Consider the following 8,154-nt stretch of genomic DNA (forward strand, 5'->3'; position numbering starts at 1 on the left):
CATAAACCCCATTCAGAGCGTAACGGAGCAAGCAGACAACAAGCAGAAAAAAAAATGATAGGTGAGGGTGGAGGGGAGTGAGAGAAGCCTGGTGTGATTGATCTGTCATATGTTTCCCAAGCCTGATACGGTCATTAAGGCTTAATATATTGCAGTGCATACAATAAAGCAGGAATTAAAACCTGGTTGTAGCTGGAGGCGCCCTGCATAACGTCTGCTATGGATGGTGTTATGTCTTCATATATCAGTGAGTGACACCGAGTAATTAATCATTTTCCTCACATGGAAATGCGGGCTAATCCATTTTGCAAGTGCCGCGCAGTAACAAGCAGCAGATCAGCGCTCTCTCGGTGCGACAGTGATGTATATATAGCGAGGGATGTGGAACAAGGACCTAACGCTTTGTTTTCCTGCTAAGTGAATTGTTTGTGCGGTGTGTGTCTGTTCTGCGCTTCCCATTGATGTGCCGCTAATACATGAGCCACTTTGGCTTGTGACAGCAAGATCAGATCTGCAGCTCTCCGGATCCCAAGGGGGAGACCCCCACAGGCAAGGGATTAGGTGGGGTAACTTCCCTGCAGTCACACACACACCAACATGGAGATCACTACAACCCAGGATCTTTGTTAGGTGGGTAGAGAAAAGGGCAGAGACACCACTGACACATTATTGTCCTGGCACCGCCAGCTTGCGTAAAAAGTTACAGAGAAGGTGTTACATGGTGCAAGTTATAGTTATATTATATATGTTATAAGAAAAACTAGGACCCTTAGAGCAGAGGCGTAGGCTCTACCCCTTCACTGGCACCAACCAGTTCTGGCTGTTTGGGCAGAGAACCAACCTTGGACTCTCAAGGTATTGTGGCACCCATGTGCACTGACACAACAATCCTTTTCTTTACCAGGTAGCTGCTATTATTTCTGGACAGGTAGTGGCTGTCACTATTATATTCTACTTGAGGCAGAGAGTTACTTAAAACGATTTCAGTTTAATAGGTAGATCATTTATGATGTGGACAGAGATCTATCAGCCCAAAGAAGGTACAGTGGTAAACAGTTATACGCTTTATTTACCAGGTACAGTGGATTTCATCTCATGGGACATTCATTGTAGATGTGGGATCACTAAAATCAGAGTTGTGATTCTCTTCTGCACATTGAGTGTTGCCACAGCTCCCTATGTGGGGTGTAGAGTACTGGTACCTATATATACAAGGGTTCTTGCAAGGACATAAGAACCATTATAATGGGCATGCATGTCTGGTCACACATTAATCATAAGCATAGTATCCAAGGCTATTGTGATACTAATATCTACAGTTAGTATTAATGCTTGTATATATAATTTATGTATGTGAGTGTATAGATTAGTAAGTATAGGTTGTGTGTGCTTGGAAGGGTTGAACTTGATGGACTCTTTTTTCAACCCTATGTAACTATTAATGGCATATGGGGGACCCTACTCTGGGGCTTGTACAGTGAAATGCAAGTTATGTTTTTTTATTCGTCATTATGTTCCCTTTAAAAGGCCCAGCATCTAGTAAGCAGGTATGGGGACTGGATCAATTCACCCTGGTGGGTAAAAGGAACCATAGGCATTCTTGCAGTAGAAACCACGTTAAACCATGAAATTGGTTTGTTTATTTATAAAACCAGTACATGGGAGATAAAGGCAACTCACACTGTGAGACAGTGGGGTTTAGTAGGTTAAAAAAAAACAGAAAAGAAATGCTTCTATGTAGTGATCAGTGGGTGGAATGCAGAAGGAGCAGGAAGTACACAAGTACATACAAAGATAGAAGGGACCCCCTTCCCCTGCTTTCCCTGGGGAATCCCTAAATCCCTATTAGTATTTGAATTAAAATGGAAGATAAAGGTGCCAAACTAATTTCCATTTAAAGCTCACTTAACAGACAAAAAAAAAGCAAAAATGAAAGAACCCATCAGTCGCAGACGCGTAGTAATGTCTTGGCTCTGGGTGGTGTATGTGGGCTCAATTTACATTAATAATCTAATATTCCGTTCTGTAATAATAATAATTACTGTTTGTGAGAGAGAGACAAATGCCTGTCTTTCTCCGAGAAGAAAGAGCAAACAATTTATACATTTGTATGCATTCTATGCAAGAGTATATTCTTGAAACATATAAATGAGCGTGTACTTTTATTTTTACTACCTACAGATATATCATACCTACATATAATAATAACATGCTGGACTTGGGCAATAACTTAAGTCCAAATGTAGTCATATCCCTGCTGCAGAATTCACTAGAGTGGTCCCTCTGCTGATGGGACTCCCAATGCTTTCCTCAGCACCTATAGGCGAAACGTGTTCTGTAATTGGCTCAGGGCACTTTGTGTAGCTCTATTCATGGGGGAGGGGGGGTCCGCCTGTTAGAAATCTGTCTACAGTTGTTGTTTTTTTTTTTTTTTTTTGGAAGGGAGAAAGAAGTGTTGCTGAAACCTTAAAACATCTGCATTCTTTTTACAACAGTATCTGGTTACTCTCCAGGCAAAGCAAAAGGAGGAAAGATAGCAAACATCTCAACATGATTTGGGTTTTAATTGCCAAAGCCCCACATAACACATTTGGTTCCTTCCAGTAGCATCCTTGACACCCCCCCCCCCCCCCCATCCCTTTTATTTTATCTAAAGTTCCATCCCCTGTGCTGATAAGCATAAACAAATAAATACACATCCACAAAGATAGTGAGTGAGCCTATACTACTATACTACAGGGACAGGCGTGCAACAGCTCTAATGAGTGTTCCAGTAACAGCAAATCATAGTGACAATGGGAATGGCTACTTAAAGCACATACATTACACCTTTAACTAGCAAAGTGGATCCTGGGTGTCTAATTTACTGTTCTATTAAAGAAACAATATAAAGCAATTCTTTATGGTTTCTATTTATGACAGAACAGTAAAAATCACCCAGGAGCCGGCACTATAACTTTCCATCTTGTGATACAGAGATCGGATCATTCCATAGACCACTTACACTGGGAGCACTGACACCATAGCTTTATTAAAGAGACCCACCTGTGTACAAAGAGCCACATCCCAAATACAATGGTAGCCAAGCAAGGACACATGCAAGCCCATCAGTATTGTGGCTTACTGGCAGATAAACCAATAAGACAGCAGAAAGGTAATAGCAAACCAGCTAGAGATAGGATTAATAGTCATCCTACCTTCCATCGACTGCTCCTCACCATGTCTGGAACCCATCTAGTAATTAGCAAGCCTCTTAATCAGTTAATTACACAAAGATGAAGCCCCCTATACGTCAGAGCAAGTCCATAACCATCTAACACTGTTCACACAGAGGTAGGGGGGGGGGGGGGGTGGAGAATGCGCGTTCCCGAGGCGTGCCAATTGCTCTGCCAGTGATATCATTAGGAGAAAGTATAGTAATTACAAACTGCTCTCTAATATGAAACCCACACATACAGACTTCCTATGACTAACGTCCCCCAATAGATTGTATGGCCTCTGGTAAGGGTGAAGACACACGGAGCTACTAGTAGCAGCTACTTGTCACAGCTACTAAAATAGACAATGCTGTTCATTTACTGATAACTGTCTGTACATGTGTTTTAGCAGAGGCAATTCTCGTATTGTCTATGGCAGGGTATTTTCTGGCATTTAGTAGGCATGAAAAGTAGTTGCTACTAAGTAGCTCTGTGTGTCTTCACCCTAAAAGAGCTCTGTGTCTGTAGCTTTATCAACAGTTCACTTGCTGCTGCTACTACAGATTATTAACGTTTTGGGTCAGGCCCAGTCGAGCAAAGATGGGGTGTGTGTTGGGGAGTTGCAATTGAATTCCTACTGGGGTTGGTGTCCTACAGAAGGAAGATGAGGTGAAGTCTGGGGCATGGCGGTAGAAGGATGGATAGATGACAGAAAACACGATTATAAACAATAGGTAAATAGATAAATAGAGAAGGACATAAATAGAGAGAGATACCAATAGAAGGGTGAGTGGATATATATATATATAAATGAGAAATAAACAGATATATGAAAGATTAATTTGAGATTGTCTGGGAAATAAATATTTTGTCAATTATTAATTGCCCATACCCTGCGCTTTAAAGTGTTCATCCCAATATGATCTGTATAATTGATATCCCCATCTCCTCTGTAGGTCTGTATAATTCTATTGGTCCATTTGCGCACAGGCACTTCACACCTTCCTAAGTGCTATGGCAGTACTTGTTTATATGTATTTCTTTTAGTACTGGTACCTGATGCCACCCGTTTAGAGGAGAAGAGTTGTGCCCTCCACATCCAGTTTATAAAAGCCTAAGAAAAGCAAACTCACAGGTGCTTTGCCCAGTTAGGGGTTTATATTGGGCTGTTCCAGAGATATGGGCCTCTTCCATGCCAGGGTCTAAAACTCCAGCCCCCCGCCCTCTCCAGTAACTTTCTTAACTATACTGGGTGGGTGCTGGAGCTTCACTTAAAGTAGTCCTTCCATGAGTATCTACAGAAGTTTATCAAGAAAGGGGAGCAGGAGCAATATTATGCTTGCCAGGTGGAAATACTGCCCAATAGCAGTGGAGTTCTCACTTGTCATTCCCCAAGCCACAGAACTAAGGTTCTTTGTAGACAAACAGACAAAACTTATTTCACAAAAAGGAAACAATTGGGAAGGCCTAACAGTTGTTTTGCCCCCTCAGCCAGCCAAAGGCTCAGGGGATACACCCAAAGCATCTATAATATAATCCAACACAGGTTTTATATAAGCATAGTTTCTGAGTTGTATTTCCTCTGAATCCAGAGACAGGTAGGCACAACTGATACACATACAATACAACACATACAAACCAACTGATATTATAACATTCAGATACCGTTTGATCCATAGGCTGCTTCATTTTCTATATAGGAAGGATTTTTTTCCCCTCCTGAAGCAGATTTTTCTCCTAATCTTCCTTTGGACACTACTATAAAATAAATATGACTTGCAGAAGCAAAATGTCCTTTTTTTTTTCAACTTCAGCATATAGGTAAATATGCAACTAATTGTAGGTTTATGTAGAATCTGGTTGTGCCAAATCTGGCAAATACATAATATGTATTTATACACATATAATCTTGGAACAAGCTACCCGGAACATCTGCTGGCTCTGACACCACCCTTTCTGAGAGGATCGCCCATTTATTTCATATGATAATATAGTAATATGATCTCCAATGACAGAATGCATGACAGTTGTGCCATAATACCCCGCAAGTCAGTCAGAGGGGAGAAGCGACATTTGGATAATTAGCATCCATTGGGCAGTCAATCAGGCGAGGAGGACAAACTGCTAAAAAGAAAAAAAGAAAAACCCACAGAGGAGTTGGAAGACAAAGGAAACCAGCAAGAACGGGATTAACTGCTCCAAAGCGATCTAAATGCTTTTGTATCCAAATGGACTGGGGCTACTTGGTTTGTCGGTCCCCTCCTAACGCCCAGCCATCCCACTGAGGATAGAGGAAAGTTACCCCCTCCCTTTTTCACCCCATTTTTAGAAAACCTTAAATACACAGAAGAAGGGGGGGGGTAAACTGGTCACTCATTGATTTCCTACAGCATTTTAAATAAAAAAGCTAAATGCTAAGGTTATACATCCATTACATTAGAGCTTGATCTGGTCTCATTCAAGTCATTTTATAGGAATTTAACTAAATGCACCTTTATATGCATTGCGGGATGATAAATACAAAAATGAATGGAAGTATTTGCAGAAATGGTTACAAAAATAATAAGAATATAATAAATGGGGTTTAAAAGCACAGTGGATAACTGAGATAGCGGCTGGGGCAGTAGATATCCTTTTTAATACAATAAGGAAGAAATTAGCAACTTACCTTGCAGGTCCAGAGAGTGTGGGAATAGGAGAGCTGGTAAATGGTGCGCTAAATGAAGAGGAGACCTGGCGCTGTTATTGGGTGGGGTGCTTGCATTTAAATGCCTATGTACAGGAAAAGGCAGGGGGAGAGGGTGTCTGGGTGCTGGCTGTGCTCTCTGCTTCATGGTACAGTCTGCTGAACTGAACAGATACTGTATATGTATTTCTCTGCGATGCATGCGGAGTGGTCCAGAAACATATATATTTATAGAATATATCGAAATTCCTGATGCCTTTGAAATCAGGCTTCTATGCGTGACCAGACTTAAAGTCACACGGTAAGAGATTAAAAGGGCAAGTCGGGTATTAAATACTCTTACATGTAAAATGCAAGTTTCAGGGATATAGGCTGGTGTAAAAGTTACCAGTGCCTGTTTCACCGCCCTCCACAACGCACCACTTCTCCCCAACACACTGTGCGCAAACATACAAACAAAACACGCCTTTAAAATAAACTTCTACCCTTTCAATAGTTGAGTCCATTTTCTTCAGTGCCTCCCAGATACACGAATCCCCCCTTTCTACTACGACCTTTCATCCCCCCCCCCCATACAATATTTGAATGGAAAGGTCAGTGCTTTTAAATTAATCTTTAATGACCTCTCCACCTCATGGCACAATCCAAAAAGGGGAGTTAACAGGGAAAGTTCTAAGACGTCTTTAATAAACCATTTGCTTTCTAAACGCTTAACATAAACACAATCTGACATATTCTCGGTTTATAATGAGAGAATTCCTTTTCTATTCTTAGTAGAAAATTTTTATTTTCCGTTGTGTGATTGTTGCATACAGTTTACAGGGTGAATTCGTCTTCATTTCAGTTAGCAAAGACTGTAAATGGTGCCCCTAAGGAAATACTTTCACCAGAACACCTAAAGGGTTAATGCCCTACAATATTTTGCTACAACCAAAAATCATTCTGTTCACAGAACGAAAGCCCCCCTCACCCACTTTATTTGCAGATTAAAAAAAATATCTAAATTCGTCAGACTAAAAAGGTTCACTGTCACTGGTAACGAAAGGGTTAAGGAAAACTTCTTTCTATAATATCAATGCTCAACACATTACACAGTGTTGCCAACCTGGGTCAGTTTTTCCCTTTATGCACAGTGGTTAAGTTACAAGTCTGGCAAAATATTGTTTTGCTGTATAGTAGATACAGTGAAAATCACTCGTATTTTATGGATAAAAGCAGGGTGATTTATTTTGGTGCAGACATAGTTGAATCAATGACAATCATATATACAATTTACCCATTTTTATTGATACATAATATCTGTGTCTGTGTGTGTTGGTTCGTGTAGGGTGAATGTACTGTGAGATGTTACAAATAGTTAAATGAAATATATAAACATATTATAGTATTTACACGATACATTCTGTCCTGTAGTAGAAAACCTTGTACTATAAATGAACTAAATTACTATAAAGTGCCCTATAAGAATGCTTGAGAATAAAATCTTCCTCCTTACATCCTCTGGTGTTGGTGGGGGGGGGGGGGGGGAGGATTTTCTCTAAAATTCTAGCTGCAAGATAGCTTTTAAAGTGGTAAAAAAATAAACTCCCACCCATTAAATATAGTTTATTACTAAACTGGAAACATTGATCAATATATGTGTAAAACTCCAGAATATATGAAACGCTTATTATGTAACAGTTGTCTCTAGTATAAATTACTATTATGAAAGAAGATTATTCCAACATATATTCACACTTTTACTTATTTTTTTTTTTTAGAAGAAAATGATATTGGGTAGGAACAATAGCGAAAGGCAAATCAGATGCAGAAAGCGCAGTAAATTGATGCAAATATATTCCCTTCCTGAAATGCAAGAGTTAAATACTCCCATGACACCTACCAGATTAATCCGGTCCACTTCTCTGTGCCCCTAGATTCATTTTGTTCGCGATTTCAGCCACCTAATTGCGCTAATCTTAAAGCAGTATTAGGTGCAATTATTTACCCTTCCATTCCAATGCAGTTTTAATGATACCGTCCGTTGTGTTTATTACAAATACAGCCTTCTTCTTAACTGTGATTTATTTGCTTTACAATAATGCATACTCTGTCACCCCTTCATCTTCATTTTAAAGGAACTTCCACATAGCACCTAATTGCTCTGGCAATCAAAAGCAGAGATGTTAATCAAAATAAATTGAAGATAAACAAATCAAATCATTAAATTTCTGTGGCACTAAGTGTAACTAATCAGTTCTGACTTCAAGAACAGAATGCAAATAACGAATC

At 39.9% G+C, this 8,154-nt stretch overlaps 1 protein-coding gene across 1 annotated transcript in view; it reads right to left on the reverse strand.

Moving 5' to 3' along the window:
* The window catches only part of lhx2 (LIM homeobox 2), a 47,564-nt gene extending 41,444 nt beyond the window's left edge, over nt 1-6,120 (reverse strand). Inside the window, exon 1 of the mRNA XM_004918829.4 lies at nt 5,866-6,120. The gene's annotated coding sequence lies outside the window, so the exon portion shown is untranslated. The remainder of the gene's footprint in view (nt 1-5,865) is intronic.
* Between the last annotated feature and the right edge of the window lie 2,034 nt (nt 6,121-8,154).

This window comes from Xenopus tropicalis, chromosome 8 (genome assembly GCF_000004195.4).
Source record: "Xenopus tropicalis strain Nigerian chromosome 8, UCB_Xtro_10.0, whole genome shotgun sequence".
Lineage (NCBI taxonomy): Eukaryota > Metazoa > Chordata > Amphibia > Anura > Pipidae > Xenopus > Xenopus tropicalis.